General features: G+C 49.9%; 1 protein-coding gene across 1 annotated transcript in view; it reads right to left on the bottom strand.

Moving 5' to 3' along the window:
* tanc2a (tetratricopeptide repeat, ankyrin repeat and coiled-coil containing 2a) overlaps positions 1–18,373 on the bottom strand; it is a 99,312-nt gene extending 80,939 nt beyond the window's left edge. The window contains exon 1 of the mRNA XM_027021821.2: positions 17,790–18,373. The gene's annotated coding sequence lies outside the window, so the exon portion shown is untranslated. The remainder of the gene's footprint in view (positions 1–17,789) is intronic.
* Positions 18,374–18,871: the final 498 nt, after the last annotated feature.

The following is an 18,871-nucleotide window of genomic DNA, read 5'->3' as shown; positions in this document are numbered from 1 at the left end:
GGTGAGGTCAACGCCGAGTCAGCAGGCCAGACTGGGCCAGCTTTGTCAATGCCACACAATGAAAACAGGCCAAAGATTGTCAAGGAGAAAGTGAAACGCCGTTATCTCTCCCCAAGATTATTGGGATTCTGGAGTGGACCAAGGATTGAGCCTAGGGGGACTCCAAGATGAAGCGTCCATCGTGGAGACCCTGAATGGCCACAATATCTGGAAGAGGCAAGTTCAACCAGTCATTTCCCAGTTCTTTAGTTCTGCACCCAATTTCCCCAGTTCCCAGGTCATGCACATGACTAATAATTGCAATTGTTAATCTGTAAATTAAAAACAGACAGAAAGCATCATAAGCAGAATTTCCGGTGTCAAGCAGAACTCCTGGGTTCCATCACATCCACGCTTGCTCTTCCGAAGGGATTATCCATGATGAAGAAACAACTACATAAGCAATTGCAAACCACCGTGCCATCTCTAGGGGGTTGGCAAAATTTTGTTTGTGGCTTGAAGTGCATTTTATGCCCTCGAGAAAGACCATCATTACACTGTCAGGAGAGCACCGTCATCCTAGACTGCCAATTCGTACAATAACACAAAGCACACAGAACATGCTCGCCGTCTTGGCAACAGAACAAGCGAGAACAGGAGGCAGGAAGCAAACTTAATTACTGTTAACAAAGAAAACATCCCGACGACGGGAGGGGCCAGCCCGAGAGTGAAACTCCGATCCCTCATACCCCCTTGCGGCACATGGAAACTGTCACAGTGCTCAAATTTAAAAAAGCCATTTCTTACTCTGACCATTTTGTTCTTGGAAGTGAAGGTTGAACGTGGCATGGTAAAAAAAACCACTACAACTTTAGTACTGACATTTAAGTACTACTGACTTATCATTCTGAGCACTTGACATTTTATGCTCTTATCATCCTCTTCTTGGGGACTGACCACTTGAGAAGGGATGGATGTACGGGCTGAACTAAACAGTAGCCAAAAAAACGTTCTGAAGGTGTTATTTGTTTTCCTGTGCTCAGTAACTATTAGAAAAGATGGTTCCTCGAGTATTTACTTCCGTATTAAAAACTATCCAGCCCCCGAAGCTCAAATCTCTGTCAAGTGGTGCTGCTGGCGAGATGATTGGAATGAAGTAGCTGCTGTTAAGAGACCGGAGAAGAGAAAGCTCTTTACATCGTGACCCGTAAACCGTGTTCACATCGGAAGGAAAGCAGAGGTCATTTGAGGGTTCCACTTATTGTGGGGAAAAAAAGGCAACGGAATGAATGACCCTCTTTCCGGAGAATCATGAAAGGAATGCCACGGGGTACGTGTAAAAAAAAAAGCACCAGCACGACACGAATTTGCTGGCTGTGGATCTGGAATGTGTAGGAAATTAGCTAAGACAATGAGATAAAGGACTTGGAACAGAGATGCCAACGGCACTAAAATTAGCCTCCCCTAACCCAGTCCCACCCCTGCCTCTTCCCAAATCCCCTCCTTCATTATATCGGCTACAACACTTCTGCCAATGCTGCACCACCTGACCGGAGTGTTGAAATTTCACGCCTGCCTGTGCGCGGCGGTGCGGGGCCGCGCGCCGCTTCGCCCGCTCCCCGTGTGCCGCAGGAGGTTAAAGGCTGACGTTAACGAAGGCGCGGAGGGGTCCGGGCCGCCTGCGTCCACACTCGACCCCAGGGTCGGCTCTTCCGGGCGTGACCGGGGGAGGGGAGGGGTGGAAGAAGGCTGCAGCGCGTTGATCTGTAGAAGCAGAGAGGTCAGAGGGAAGGTGGAGCAGAAGCGCAGCAAAGCTCACGCCTGGAAAGATCGTCGGAGGAAAACGGTCCGCTGCAGCCACCTTTAACCCCGTTACACAGCCTAATTCCTGTCCTAATTCCGATCCACGGTACCAGCTCAGTTTTGGGGATACAAGTCATTTTTTCTGCGGGGCTGAATAGATTGACGATTTTTATATTTTCATTCTTCTTTGCAAAAAAAAACAGAAACAAAAGAAAAACAAAAAACGCAGGATTTTTTTAAAACACTATTTTACTATACAGATTTACTTGATATAAATCTGAAGTTAAAGGAAGGTAACACTAGTCAAAGTAATGCATCTTACTGAAACTAGCACACTGTAAATGCTTAAAACCCAAGGCCCGAAATAACCTGAAATCAACGCCTTCGTTTCAACCCTTCGAGAGAAGCTAATGGAAGCAACAGGCAACGTGAGCGTGTATGGGAATGAGAGAAGGGGTAACTGTGCACCGCACATAACGCCACTGAGATCAAGCGGCGTGCTTTGGTAATCCACGTCGGCTGAAACAAATCCCGTTACGCGCGTCCAGTGAATCCCATTATGATGAGGAATGGTTTGGCGCATCTGGAAACGCCATTGCGAAGAGTACATGGACACAGAACACGAGTTCATCATTCCAAACGCGGTCTGTGCACGTTGGCTACTAGAATTACCTGGTCACAAAGTAAAAAATGGTCAATTAAAATAAGAAAAAAAGCGTTATTGTGTGTTGGAAATCTTGGATCTTCTGTACAACCACAAAGATCCAAACAGAGAAACAGGAGAAGCAGTGGCACATGGAGGTAATAATAAATGCTTCATCCAGCCATTATTTCTTGGGGGCTGCCTGGGGTGAGATCCTTGGCAGGAAACACTATGATTTATTTGGTCGTCTAAGCCATGTTTTCCAAACCGTTCTTGCCTCATCACCAAAACCAAAGCTACTGCTGCTATTGTGTTTGCCTGGGAGAACCTGAGACGTGCTCCCCTCCCAGGTACGCGAGGACAAGCTCGGCATACAGGAATCCGACTAAACTTGTATGGTTTTGTCACTACCGGCATGTGGACGGCAGGGAGTCAAAATAGCAGCCTGTGCCCGCAGTGGCCCGCACAGGGAGCAGACAGCGACCCGGCCGCGTGAATCCAGGCATCATGTCACTGCTGCTCATTACGGTACCAAAGCCGCTGAAAGTGCACTCCACTGTCCCCTCACCTATTGATGTTCTCCGCTACAGGGCAATGAGTCAGTGGAGATGCCGAGTAATTGTTTAGATAACTTTTGCAATGAGGATATGAGTCATAAGGTAAACATTCGCCCAAAAACGTGACCAAGCAAGCCGTGAATAACCTGTGGGATGTGACCGCGCGAGCTGTAGTCGGCATCTGTTGGGAAAGGTCAGTCCCGGTTCAAGCATTGGGTCAAGTCAGATCAGCCAACGAAGCAAAACTCTCTCCACGCGCACTTGCTGGCACATGGTAGGCAGGGTTTCCAAGTTATCAATTTCGTTCAACTTGTGAAAGTTTCTCTTAAAAAGGCAGATGAAACCAGTAACCGCTTGCCACAATGGAGAGTCATGAACGCATGGCTGGATACCCTTGTTTCCAAACAGCTGAGCCACTGCGACGCCCGTCTAGCTGACATGACCAGTAATGACCCTACGATGGCGGCAGCTCAGCTGCTGAGTGTATCTTACAAGAGTGCCCCAGTGTCTGAGCAGTTTACTGGAGTGGAAAACACGAGACGTGCTTTTCTAGAGCTCAATTAAGAACTCATTTGCATATCAATTACCCACCGACATAGCCTGACGTATGAACTCTGACTCTGAATGAGTTTTGGTCACAGTGACTTGATGCTAATAACATGTACAAACAAAAGAGATTAATACCAATGAGCATTGGTTCACAAGGCTTATGATTCATGACGCATCACTGTTATTATTATTATTATTATTATTATTATTATTATTATTAACTGCAATAAATATTTCTAAAACACAAACGTTATAACTAACTTTTTTTTTCAGTGTGATTTATGGTTTATTTATTGTCTGAGATTGATCAGTACACTCCACATGTATAATACAAATTATTAAGTCATTCATCCTCTCCTAACTGGGGCTACTGTCCTTTTGCATGTGTAATAAATGACACTTATGAAATCCCAGGGAGTGTGTGTAAGCAAATAAACAACACAAACCATGAACTCCCTCCAGCAGTGAGTGTCTGGCTTCACATGGACTTCATATACTCAGCGGGATTTCTGCTGTGAACATTTGTGAATAGTGTAAGCCCAAAATTCAAAGACCCCCTTTGGGTCAGACGCACAGCTCAGAACGGCCACGACGCTACGGCAAGCCAAGAGGAACCAAACTGCCTTCGCCTTGCACGAAAGGAGGGCAAGGAAGCAGAGGAGCCGTGGATGGGCGTGTCGGCCGTCTGACAGGGAGTGTAACCTTCAGCGCAGGGATGGCACTGACCCAGTGGCGAGGTGACCAGTGTCATGACCATGGCTGCCTCGTATACTGGGAGGAACGCCTGTCTAAACAAGCCCCGACAGCAAATGGCGTCCTTGGTGAAGCTCAACGGGATGAAGCTTTTTTTTCCCGTGGAGACCTGAGCGGCATCTGAAATGTTTCGGTACCAGCAATGATGCCACGTATAAAAAACTTAACACCACCAGCAGTGTAACACAAAATACGTATGACAATATCTTCTGTTTTTAGCTCTCGACTTCCTCTGACAATAAAACAAAAGGATGTGAGTAAAATGCAACCATAAGGAAAAGCAAAGCGGGTCCCGCTACTTTAGTAGCTGTCCTGCTCCGTCTGATGTAGTGTTAGCTGGTGTAGCACCTCTGACGTTCTCCTCTGTAATCAGCCTCTGCAGTGCTGCGTCAGCGCAGCGCGTTTAGCACAGGATGGTGAGGAGAAAATGGCACAGCTAAGAGCCAATCACACGTATCGTTAAGATGACAGGGGGCTTGCTTCTGTAACTGCTCCGCGCTGGGTTTGGGCTGAGTTTGGACGTTTTAGTACGTTATATATCCAGGAACTCATCACAGTCACAGGTGAATATAAAGCTGTTAGGCTTGATTGATGGTACTGGCGTGTTTCAGCAAGGTAGTGAAAGTTCAGTCTGCAGCCCGACTAGTGATGACGAAGGAGCAGACTGCAGAATGGGAGGATGGCAGTGGACTGCAAAGGCACTCACAACCCAAACCTGCTCCTTCCTCCCTCAGCTCCTCCCTCTCTCCCTCTCTCCCTCCCCCCCCCACCTTCCACACCCCTCACACAGACCCCCTCGCTCTCCTGCGGAGCGCCGGACGCTGGGCCGGAGGGCCGGAGGGTATTTTCAGTCACGGGCACGTGCTGAAACAGTAGACAGCTCTGTGCCCTAGCAAGGACGAAGGTCGGCCACCGCGGCGGGGCGGGCGAAGAGCACGCAGGAGGAGGAGGAAGAGGAGGAAGAGGAGGAGGAATAAAGGATGCTTGGAAACAGGTCCGGCTGCAGCCGTGTCCCGGGAAGCTCAGACCACGCTCCTCCACCTCTACGGAATACCTGTGTGTCTTTGCGCACTAATTATTCAGTACGTACTGACCTATGACTCATTAAGGTCATCGGGAGGCTTGTGTCAGTGTTCCACCTTAGCCTGTTTACTCCTGTGTCATCATCATAACATGTCAACAAAAAGAATCCAGAAGCTTCTCCTTTACAAGGATACCAACGATTCAGACTGGTGATGATGGTATTTTTTAGCAGTCTTAGAACAGAGATTTAATTCCACCTTCACTTCGGCTACCAGTAATGGTGCGACTCTCCTCCACCACACCGTAATGCCAATGGAAAACACCACCAAGGATGGAACATACAGAAGAGCCAGAGTGGAACAGACGATGAAAGCAAAACGTTATGCCCCGTCCAAGCTTCCTGGTCCTGTAACCCTACGAGCATGACGGTTATGACTTAGGTCTGCTGCACACATGATCCACGCTGGTCTGTTCTGTGTAGGTGAACTGACCGTCACATTCTGCAGTGCAGCTGCGGCTCATGGGTGTCACATGATGAACTGTCCCCCTGAGGGAAAGGGGAGGGGCCTAACTGCTGGACTCTGTCGAGCCTCTCCACATGTTGTTTATGTTGGTGGATACCAATATACATACATACATACACATATACACATAGACATACATACATACACATATACACATTCACACATCCCTACATATACATAGACATACCTACATACACATATACACATCCACACACACATACATATACATACACATAGACATACCTACATACACATATACACATCCACACACACATACATATACATATACATACACATAGACATACCTACATACACATATACACATCCACACACACATACATATACATATACATACACATAGACATACCTACATACACATATACACATCCACACACACATACATATACATATACACACATAGACATACCTACATACACATATACACATACACACATCCACACACACATAAATATAGATACATATACATACACATACATACACACATACATACACATATACATATATACATACACACACATATACACATAGACACATCCATCCATTCATACATATACACAAACATTCACACAAAGACACACACACACACACATATACATACACATATACACAGACACATCCACATACATGCATACATACATACATACACATATACACAGACACATCAACATACATACATACACACACACACACACACACCCATCCATCCATACACAGACACACACACACACACACACCCATCCATCCTTACACATATACATACACACACACACACACACAAAAACATACACATATATACATAGACATACAAACATACACACACAGTTTTATGAGAACAATGTGCCTGAAAATATGGAAGTGGCTGTTTACAAGAGAGTCCTTGTTCATTGCCTAAGTCTCTCTAAGTCTCTCTCTCTCTCTCTCTCTCTCTCTCTCTCTCTCTCTCTCCCTCCCTCCCTCCCTCTTCTCTATCCTTTTCCCTGTGCCCTTCACTCTGCTTTTCCACAATGAGAACTCAGCTACGGCGGCGGCGTTTTTCCGATCATGACCCACTCAGGGGCAGTGCAGGGGCAGGGGTGGGCAGGGGGCGCTCGGGACCCTCTCCATCACGCCGCAACGACCACACCACGGCGCCACCAGGGACAGGGGTCTGGCAGAATGCCGAGATGGGACCTCAGGACAGGTCCAGACGGAGGGCTGACGCTCTGGAGAGCAGATGTGCAGAAGAGCTCAGCGGCGCGGGATCCCGCGGGCAGCAGTGCGTACACAGCAGCGGGACGCCGAGCAGGATGGCAGGACTGGGCCACACTCCTCACTCCCACATGCGCTTCAGAATTCACTTCCTCTCTCTCGCAGTCGTTCTCCCGCACCGACGCTCTCTGTACTCACACTTTTCTCCATTTCTTTGTTCCTGTCTCTCTCTCTGTGTGTGTGTGTGTGTGTGTGTGTGTGTGTGTAAGCACACAGCACTGGTGCAGCTATTAAACCAGCACAACTGTCTCTCTCAGTAAATGTTGGGGATGCACCAGAGACCGAGAGGAGGAGGAGAAGGCGGAGACGTTGTGGGGGAGGGGGAGAGGAGGAGACGGTGTGGGGGAGGGGGAGAGCAGGAGAGGGGGTTGTTTAAAACAGATTCCAGGAAGCTGTTAGCCTGCAACAACATAATGACTTATCAAGTGGAGCAAGTGGACTGGTATGATCTTATCATACAATCTCACACACACGCACTCGCTCGCACACACAACGCACTCGCGCACGCATACACACACAAGCCCTCGCTCACACACAGGGGAGCACTGCACACACATCAGAAGTGTGTCCAAACGTCAACACAGCCACGCACCAGGCAAGATTACACGAACCAAAGAGCCCGACGGATGAACCGAACAGCCAGCGTGCACGATCCTCCTCGCTAACAAAGGCTATTTGTTGGAGCGATTGTTGCACAACAAGAAGAACGACATGACAAACCAGTAATTCTAAAATGTGAATGAACTCCATTGTGCAGCGCCAGCTCAGCTAGCGCAGGAGAGGACGAGCAACCGTCCATGATTGGCGCGCTGGACCAGATGTCCCGGTGCTGTTCGCTTCCGGACTGCTCGGGGCGCTGGTCTCGTCACGCTCGTTAAAGGGAGTGAGGAGTGTGGCTGGACGTCGCCGCCGTGGGGTCCCTGACCAGACGCAGAGCGCGAGCGAACCTGTGGTCTCGGCGCACGTGCTCGGCCCAGAGCCTGTTAGAGAGCGTGAGCCCAGTAGACTCTGGGGGGTTGGGAGGAGACCAAGGAGCAGGGATAAGAGGCTTCCCCTTCCACACCACAACCTTGCAGGGCTGTGTGGAGTTCTGTGTCCGTGAGAACGCCCCGGCGACCCTGGCCGAGTCGCTGTCGAGTCGCTTCCCTGGGAAAGATCAATGCTGATTACGACCCAGGAGGTCCAGAGCAGTCTCGCCATCTCAACCCAACAGATGATCACGAACAGGAACAGTCATCACAAGGAGGTTGCCACGGCGACTTGAAGCTTTAGCTCTTGCCATCTCCTGCAGTCTTTCTCCACATCGTCACAACGCCCGGGTATCACCCCACCCGCGCATCCTCACGCCCTCTGACCCCCAGCTCTCTCTAACACACTTCCCTGTTACTCTCTCCTGTCAGCCCCTGAGAAATATCCCCGACTACAGTAACTTCCCTCTGGAAATATCCACAACTCCACTAACACACACACACACACACACGCACTCTCCTTCTCTCTCATCTCCTCCCTCTGTAAATATTCTCCACTCAACTCTTCCTCCTCTTAAGCAGTAGTAACCAGACAGGGACTCCCTCCTGAAACAAACCCTCGTGCTGCCCCACTGCACCCCGCTACACCCCACACCGGCTCTCTGAATGCCGCGTGCTCCCGTGACTTGATGTGACGTGTCTGTTACTTTGATCTCGCAATAACATTACAGTCACGTCTTGGCAAACTAAACAAAAAGAAGGAACAGTTTCCGTGTTTCCTCACGCGCTGTGTACTTATGCGTGCGATCCGATCACCAAGGAAACTGCAGGGAAATGTGCTCAGCTTGGCATGCCCAGTTCTGCTTCAGTGATGTCATCGGTGCTGCAGCTCTGGCACGCATGCCGCATGACCTCATCGCTCACCCGTCCGGCGAGGCGAAGGGGCTGGGATAAGGCCGCGTGGGATTAGGCATACATATACACATATACAAATACATCTGGGTGTGTGTGTGTGTGTGTTTGTTTAATATGAAGCGCTTGCACAGTGGATGAAAGACCTCTGTCTGAAACCTCTGTCCTGTTTCTCTGTAAACTTTCTGTACTGTTTCCTCCTCCCCAAAAACACACGGTTCTCCCACTAGCTGTTCACTGACTCACAGTTTAATTATCCTGGGGTTAAGAGCCCTGTGCCAACTCAGGACTTTAACGACTCATTACTGTCTGTTCGTTGTTTGAGACACAACCAGAACGCTGGGATGCGGAAGGGAAGCCGGCTCTCGGAGCGTCGGCAGCGTCGGCGGCCGCCGGAAGAGGATTCCGCCGGCGGAGGCCCAGCGTGGGGCTCTCCTCATTAAGGCCGTCCCGGACGAGCCGGGAGGAGCGCGGCCAGCGCACGACGGCAGGCGGTGGGGGCGTGTCCAGCCACACCGCAGTGCCCACGGCCAAGGCCGAGGCCAGCGAGTGTGTGGATTCGCACGCCACCACAGGTCGCAACGTCGGTGCCGCCTGTCTAGCGTTACCACGTCACCACTCAGTTATAACTCAGCGTTAGCCTGCTGTAGCCGAAAGCATTTCGGACGCCGACGCGGTGCACGGCAGTCAGCGCTGAGTCCACAGCGCTCGTTAGCATCCGCTGTCTTACATTAGCGCGAGCAGCCCTGTCAGAGAAGACGAACACCAGGCTATGCTGTCTCTTCCCAGCTGAGGCTCCAGCAAAGAGGCTGTAAATCAGACATCCGAGGGCCCCTCACACGGCAGGGGCCATGGTCTGTTTGAGGATCCCACCGCTCTGAGGGTCAGCCACTCTACACAGGAACCAGATGGGAGACACTAAGAGAGAGATTCCTCTGCTGTCTGCTCAGGAATAAGGAATTCCCATCATGCCTGCTGGCGTCTTCACGAGGTTTAGAAGGGAACTGTGTTTCCTCACTCTTTTTCTGTTTTAAGAGGGGGGTCCTTTTCTGTCCTTGGTGGATTTAGCTACGCTTCTTCTAAAATGGATGGTGAACACAGACATGCCGTGTAAGTCAGGTTTCAAAAAGGTATTTAAAAAATGCAAAGGAAGTCCCGTGCGCGGATTGTTCCGTACACGGACATGCGGAGAGGACTGGAGGGCATGGATACGGGACTCTACCTGAAAGTGTTACTCCATCGGAATGAGGGAGACGCGCCGGAATAATTACGGAAGTGCGGGATTTATTTAGGTTGTTTCGCAAAGGTTATGACAGCTAAACAGCTGACCTGAGTGACTCCGACGTGAAGAGACGTTGCTGTCAGCAACCCGTCCCTGGACACAGCAGTTGGTAAATTAGAGCTAATAAATAAAGAATCCTGGGAATAAATAGCCACATGACAGAAAACACTCAGTAATTAAACAGAGAAATGCACGCGTGCACACACACACACACACACACACACACACACACACACACATAATGAAGCCATCAGGCAGAAATCAGGTAGAACCAGCAAAAGTCCTGCTCGATTGGCTCCAGGCTGCCACACCCCCAACATTCTCTCCATGTTTAACACGCTCAACCACACCCCAGCACAGCTAACATGTCCTGAGGTCAGTGGGGTCAGGAGTTGCCGGACAATAGCCCAACAATGAAAGAGAGGACGAGTGAATGTGAGAGAGAGCGAGAGAGAGAGAAAGAGAGAGAGAAAAGCCTGCAGTCTGCTGCTGGTACTCTGAAGCCTGTGTGTTGGTGTAAACACAGAAGTCAAATGGCCCATGAAGGTCGCTGCTCCCCTAGCTGAAGTCAGTCCGGTCTGATGACTCAGTTAACCCTCCACACACACACTAGCAGAACTTACATCAACTGTCCAATGCTGACCTGTTATGAAATGCACTTGGATTTGCAAGATGTCATCAAGCTTTGGTTCCCCGTCGTCTCACGCAATTTAGGTGAACTGGAGAATATTTCAGTTGACAAGCTAATAAGAGAAACAAATCAGTAAAATGTGATTAGTTAGCAATTTCGGCGTGAAAGTGAGCCCCTGGTCTGTCAGGATTGTGGTAACATGCGCAGCAATATTACATATCATTAGTCGCACCTATAGAAGTCGTACTGTAGACGGACGACGCCATCATGTCATGTTACCGGTGGTAAACAAGCTGAAACATGGGGAAGTAAGGCAGGCTGGTCCGTGCCACGACTCCTCTCTGACCCCCGCCCTCACACACAAGGACAGAAGGATGGAGGGACATGCCACGAGACGTCCAGCTGAACATCTCACCTGCTGCTGGCGCAATACCAGCAGCAAACAGTGCAAGAAACACTCTGAACTCTGCATAACGGCTGCGGACTAGTGAGTGTGTGTGTGTGTGTGTGTGTGTGTGTGTGTGTGTGCGAGCGAGCGAGAGAGAGAGAGAGAGAGAGAAAAGACCAAGAGATAGAGATTTAAGAGCCATCAGATTGAATCCAAATGTCCTGGTAGCATTCTCCATTTGAGCTGGCACGAGAAAGCTTGGAGCACTGCAACAGAGAGTAACTCAGCCGCACACACACGCGCGCGAAACATGCCCGTGCGTGCGCGCGCGTATAAAAGTGACTGGTAGCCTTGGGGAAAATATCACCTTGAATAACCCAAGCAGACAAACTGGTTGTGGTAGACCCAATCTGTGTGCAGTGTGTAGAATAGACCACATGCCTAACCCCCCCCCACCAAATGCCCTGAGCACAGGAGAAAGAGGGCAATAACATGCATTAGTGGTGCAATAAGAATCCTGTTTCCTTTATGCCTGCTAGTTGCTGCCAATGACATGGTTCTTATCATCATGTAAGCATGTAACCGCCGGCCATGGTCGCGTAGCTCTTTCTCTTTGTTCTGTTCCCTTTTAACCGTAGTAACTGACTGTAAATCCTTCCAAAAGCACCAATCAGAGACAGCGTGACCGAGGCGGCCAGGTGCTGGAGTCTGGCATGAACACTGCAGCCTACATCTCACATCACTAACCGACCGCTTACATTTACAAGTCAGATCCATTAGGCAAATACAGCATGCAAATGAGGAGGCGTGGCCAGGAGAGTGGCGCTCATCTGGTCACCTCTCCTGGATAACAGGAAGGAAAGGACAGGAGAGACTGCTTCCTCGTAACGGCTCTAAGGAGGACTAACGGGATACTGGAGCGTATACTCGGAGCAGCGGAGCAGACATTACGGACGAGCTTGGCCATAGTTCGCTAACTTGCCACAGATGTCCTGTGTTACACTGTGATGTACAGTGGGGTAGGACACACAATAGCCCAAGCTGCTATTGTTCTTTCATGTTCAAAGCAATATTCCAGCTGGAAGGATTCTTACAGTTTTGTAGCATCATTCACCATCAGCAATTTCACGCCATTCTTCCCCTCCAGTCCAGGATCCCCGGCCAGGCAAACACGTCCTTGTGTTTTATGTTAGTTTATTTTCGTTCTGCTCTGTTCTATGGAATGACTGTGTTGTGAGCTGAAACGGTACCAAAAACTGTGCGCTAGCTGACTGGGAACCCTGGGGACCGCACTCAGAGGCTCACGCGAGGAACACGGCGGCTCACGCGGGGAACCTCTGGGTCTTCTTGCAACAGGCAGTGTGTGAAACCACAAAACCGCAAGAGAGCAACAGGTTGAGTCCACACACCTTTCTGGAGTCTTTATTGTTAATAAATTTCATTATTAATACTGGGATTTCTGGAACTTGGCTCACTGGGAGCCTTCGGCGCAGGAATTCTGCAGGGTATGGGCAGGATACGTCCTACAGCTCGTCATCTTAACTACACCCCATGCTCCCTCCACATTTAAGGTCCCATTGAGCTGACAGGGCAAACACTGATCTGAGATCAGCTTTTTGCCTCTTAGTCCAGCCACTGGTCACACAGACGCCAGTTATCAGCCCTGTCATTACAGACTGTTATTAGGCAGGGCTGCGTGCCACTGTCAAGTAATTAAATATGGCCCACAGGAATGTACCAGAAAAAAGGGGAAAAAGAGAAAAACAAAAGCCCCTCTCATCATCCCCCCCCCCCCCCACACACACACTTTGGTCTCTTCCATGCCATGCAGACACTGGTAGGCCTGTGAAATAGGGGTGTGTGTATGTAGAGAGGGGGTTGACCCGCGCATTCCCCCAGCGATGGGAGGATAAGGTCTGGCTTTAGCTGGGGCCCACCTGTGCTCTCAGGTATGTGCGGGTCCAGGGATCATGTTCTCCTATCCGGAGCTTTCCGGAACAACTGCAGGGAGCCTGACCCTAGATGAGCCATCTGTGCCAGCAGCATCGGCGGGGCAAAAAACGCCACAAATAACCCCCCAAAATAACGCCTCAGCACGAGACACTGCAGCCACTAGGACCCCTGAAAGACGACACGCACCTGGGGCCGGCCTCCCTTTACGATGTTTTCCTTCATTTTCATCGGGGCGGGGTGGGGGTGGGGGGGAGTCTTAGCCGATTAAAAGTGATCGGCACATCCGACGGTAATCGGCTCACTCGTCAGACCCGCGTGGGATTTGCGAGGCTGCGTGACGACCTGCCACCCTGAGACAAAGCTCTTGCCAATCACACAACGGCCTTGATGAGTAACACTGCTTGATAACGAAACCCCTCAGCTGGATCGCCACAGACGAGCCGTCCGATGGAATACATCCACTTCTCCCTTTCACTCACTACTTTCAGGGGCTTAAAGTGTGGTAACAAAGGCTGCCCAGTGATGTTTCGGTAATTGTAAGTAAAGATATCCATGTGAAGCAACTGAACAAATAGAAACATTGTGCAGGAAAAGGGCAAGCAGAATGATGCTTTCTTCCAACCATCACTGTCAGTAAATTCAGAAACTGCTGAGGTGCACCAACACACCAGTGTGCTCAGGCCAAGATGCTCTGCCCAATTCTAGAACCATATCAAGAGCTCGAGGACTATTCTAGAATTCATGATGCTATTCTAGACTATTCTAAAAAAAGCCTTGTTTCTCAAAGGGTTAAAGTCACCAGGGTCTGGCGAGCATGTGTGTAGCTAACCCCCGACCTGAAGCTCTTGGACACACTGTATGTGGCGTGTCATTATCAGCTCAAATGCCCTCTAGCCCCATCGCCTCCAGGGGCTAGCGTTAGCTAACAATAGCCATAAAAACCTCGCGCGCGCACACACACACACACACACACACACACACACACACGAAGACCTGTTTCCTCCAGTTTCAGATTACTACACATGCACACCTGGCACAAAACTCCACAAGCGAGTTTTGTGACAGAAATCTAGCAATACGGTCTCAACTTCTGAATACATGACAGCGAAAAGTATTCAACCATCACTGCTCAAATGATTTTTCCTCCCCAGCAGGGAGGACGGCTGTAACACTCTACCTGATTTAACCGATGAAGCCCCATGGCTGCAAAATGCAGACAAAATATATTGCACGTAAGATAAATCTTGGATCACGTGAATGCCATGGCTGGGCGACACACCCACGGAAAGCTTATCTGAGAGGCCAGGCTGCTCACAGCACACAATAAAAAAGTTGGTGATTTGTAAGGGGGCTAATATTGCACCCCTCGGCCATATCAATATTGCAAAAGCCGATATTGCTACAATGATTAACAAACAATATACCGCGAAGGCCTAATCTGAACAAAGCAGAGCTGCCGCAGTCCGTAACCGGGAGGCATAAACCCAGCTCGGCCGGGCCATACACACATGCCTTGTCGGGTACATACTCTGTTGTAGCCAAGCTCGGGGGCTTCTGACCCGCAACAGCGGCTCGCCAGGGCTGTGGCGGACAGCCGCTGTACGCTTAGAGAATGCAGGCAAACAGTAAAAGCGAGGAGAGAGCGAGGTGGCTCGCCCCCACGGGGAGCAAAAGCTGCTTCATAGAACCACTCGCGCTAAAGATCAACACCTGGCATGCTTGCTTAGGTGGTGGCTCGTTCCCCTGGCAACACCCCCGCATCCCTCCCCACGGTCCCTGACACCAATAACTGCTGGATAAAGGTGCTACACGCTGGATCCTTTAGAACAACAGAAAGAGTCAGATTATCAAAACCAACGGTCTTAGGTTTCACACGGAGCCTGGCAGCCCCTGACGTAACGCTAGAAATCGTCCGTGGCGCGGGCGCGGGAATCCTCACAGGCTGCGAGGGCGCAGGGAGCAGCGTCTCCTGGAGAGGGTGCGGAAGTGGGCTTCAGCAAAGGTCGCTGGGAAGCTATCCGCGATCAGTACCGCAGAGTACTGTCATGGGTCTCTTGAGCTTGAGCTCATGCAACTCTGGGAATTTCTGGATCATTAATATTACAATATTCTCCTTGATTCTACTTGTTTCATCACTAGTGACCCCTGCCATTGGGTGGCTAGCTACAGTAACCAGAGGTGTTACTTTTACATGTGTGATGTCATAACATTGCTTAATTCTTTGTAGCATATGAAACATCAGACAGGACGCGAACGTGTAGGGTTTGCTGCTGCTTACGGATAATACGGCAAAAACTATTTTTTCTGGAGACAGTAACAATACGACGAAGAAACGGACGAAGGCGACCACGGAACAGACCCGGCTTGTGTCGGTTCTGACGTAACACGCGCCGTCTGGAGAACAGCAGTGGGGAAAGCCGCATGAGCGCACAGGCCCTGTACGTTCACGCAGAATCTCCAACGCTTTGCCTCGGCGCTCAACGGCTGCCAGCCACGTGCCGCGTGCGCCAGCCTTCAGCATGACCCCAAGCGTAATCGACACCTTTTGTTAGGAGTGAAAAAGCTGCCATTGTTACATCTCAGAAAGGAGTCACGTGACACCCCGCACACCTGTCCCTGGACTCGGGGGAGATTAAGACGGGAGGATTCGAGACACACATGAACGTGCCGCTTTGGTTTTCCGTGCACACACCGGCTCCAGGTTCAAGCCTGAACGCAAACGTTCCGCGAAGATATATTCAAGTCACGTCAACCATGTCAGAAGCTCCTCAGACCTCACGCTGACCTTCTTCTCAAGTTAAACTTCACTCACCTCAGGGTTTTAAATGCCCTGCTGAAGTAAACATGCCTGTTGAAAACATGTCCTGTTCTCCACTCTATGAGCAGATGTCCTCCTGTTTTACTGGTGTTTAGCTAAACACCCTCAGGGCTATTCATCCTAAGAGGATAGCTGCCACCCCACCCCACCCCATCCAGCCCCAACCCCACCCCCGCACAAACACACACCATCTAACAGAGGCACTGAGTCAATTTAATGTGCTAAATTATGATTAGGTAATTTCCTCAGCCGACACCCCCACACAAGAACAAATCACTCATGTTGATGTGTCTGTCTGTGTGTGTGTGTGTGTGTGTGTGTGTGTCTCTCTCTCTCTCTGTCTCTCTCTCTCTCACACGCACACACACACAGCTGAAGCGATTTTCTCTCAAGTGCTGCAATCAAGCCTCCCCAGCCCCATGTCTGGTCCCCCTCGTCACCTCCATGGCAGTCTGCGCTGTATTTATTACAGCAGTTAAGAGGACCCTGCTCTACCTCACTGTTCTTAAGTGAGAACCAGCTGATATTTAGTCTGGGGTTAGTCCGCATCTGAGCCGAGCCGGGACTAGACCCACTGCGGACACGGTTACGACACTTACGGAGCCTGAGCCGCTGCAGAAGAATGAAACGTGCTCATGATTAGGGCAAGACTTCATTCACTGTACCGGCAGCCTCTCCGACATAAGCGCACGTTTCGCTGTAAATAGATAAATATATGAAAACTACTAAACCTTCCCAAAACACTGCTGCTTTAGATAGACAAAGAAGGGCTGTGAAAGAGTATAGCACGTAAACAACAACATTAGACTCACACGTGCAACCTTGAAACGAAAGCTCGAGTATCGCTTTACTGATGGAGACCCAAAAAGCGTTAAGGTTATTCTGGGGGTCTTAAGGCACTATTCTGAGGGGCTGAAGGCCAAGCCGGGGCTTTGAGCTACATCGGAAAACTAGAACCCAGATCTCTGTGTGGAACCAATCTAATTATCTAATAGATCATTAGTCATTCGTAACACTTCCGAGCGCGATGTTTTCGGTTCCGTAGTAGTTCCGTTAAACTATGCGGTGATCATTGAGGTCGCGAGCAGGACACGCCACGACGCGGTGCAGCACTTCAATGGAAACTGCAAAGGCTTAAATCAAAGGCGCTGCACAACAGCGGCGAGACGCCTGCACGTCTTAACCAGTAACCAGTCGCATTAACGTGCCAGTCCAGTCCGGTAAACCTAACGTCAACTAGGTCATTCGACAACGTATAAGACTCGGAGCACAAGAACTCGTCTGTCTGTTCACGTTTCCAAGCATATCTTGAGGATGTTTCGTATCGTATCAATAGACAGTTCATCTGTGAGCAAGTAAAATGGTGCACGTTAAAACGTGCATATCTGTGTTAATAACAATAGCTTGCGATCAGGATTTGCGTACAAGGTGCAGGTACAGTTGACGCTAGTGAGAGCCTGCCGTGCCAACAAACGGAGTCGTTTTACTCTTGAGCGAAACAGCAAAAATAAAACGAGATACACGCCTGTGTGGCAGCGGTATGGTTTCTTCATCAAAATTAAGCAACAGTACGTTGCATCCAACGATGCAATGGAGCAGCGGCACTCCGTGCACCTGGAGAACGAGATCGGACGCGCGACGCCGCCGCCGTTTGTTTACAACGTTGTTGCAATGTTTATATCTTCAAAACAGCGCGCATCCCACACGTCCCCCGCCCAGAAGACGGGACAGACCTACCTTCGCGCGCCCTATCCACGAGTTCGGACCCACGGTCGGGAACGGACCGCCCTCGCGGCGCTACACTGAGTCCAAGACTCCCGGAACAGCTGGGAAGCGCGAGGCGTCCCGGCCGAGCGCTCGGCTCGCTCTGCTGCTCCTCCTCCTCCCTCTTGCTCGAGCGCGAGACGTAATTCCTGAGACGTGGAGGAGCCGAAGGTTTGGGACGCGATGTGTGGAGACGTTTAATAACGCGGACCCGCCGGATCTGCGCGCTAGAGGAGAGGGGGGCTGGCAAGGCACGCGTCGACCACCTCGCGTCGGTCGGGACCCGTGTGAAGGCAGTGGACGTCGACGGCTCGCCAACAGCGCTCGGTGGGCGGGGATTACACTGGATTATTCATGATGGGCGGGAATTACACTGGATTATTCATGATGGGCGGGGTTAACACGGGATTATTCATGATGGGCGGGTCTGCTTGCGGTTGCCCTAAAGCCGAGACCCGGCAGGTGATGTAAGATATGTTTGATACAGTTCATTGGAATGAGTCTGAACACTCCTACTTTACAGACTGTCGTTAGCGCCTAATAAATCACGTGTAAACATTAGCCGGCTCATTTCGGATGTTGGGTTTGAGTGCGTTTTTGTGACGTCTGCACAAGGTATCTACTAAACTCATTATCTCTCCTGTTCCTGTTGTCACACGTCTCCGGGAATTCCGCGAGTCCTCCGTGCCAAGACGTCTAGTTTAGAGACGGCTCATATTTTCCTATATAATAAAACCCTTCTGCTTTCCCCTCCTACAATAATAAGAGTGTAGAGATATTATATGTACACCACAGTGCTGATGTAAAATTGATTTGAAATCATACACTGGTGGACTTTTATAGTGGTGGATTATTATTATTATTATGATTTTTAAAACAAATTGTTTCAATGGAGTGTTTTGTTTTTAGTGAGCAGCCAGTGAACGGAGAGAAGAAGAATCATTTTTCACTGCCAAATCCATATTCACGAAGGGCAAGAGGATCAGATCAACTCAAGACATCAGATCTCACAAAGGAAACGTACGAGGCCCTATCAGAGTATTCCTCATCACCTC

Source organism: Electrophorus electricus, chromosome 4 (assembly GCF_013358815.1).
Source record: "Electrophorus electricus isolate fEleEle1 chromosome 4, fEleEle1.pri, whole genome shotgun sequence".
In the NCBI taxonomy this organism is placed as follows: domain Eukaryota; kingdom Metazoa; phylum Chordata; class Actinopteri; order Gymnotiformes; family Gymnotidae; genus Electrophorus; species Electrophorus electricus.
The sequence above is the reverse complement of the archived record's forward strand: the minus strand, read 5'-3'. Positions and strand labels throughout refer to the sequence as shown.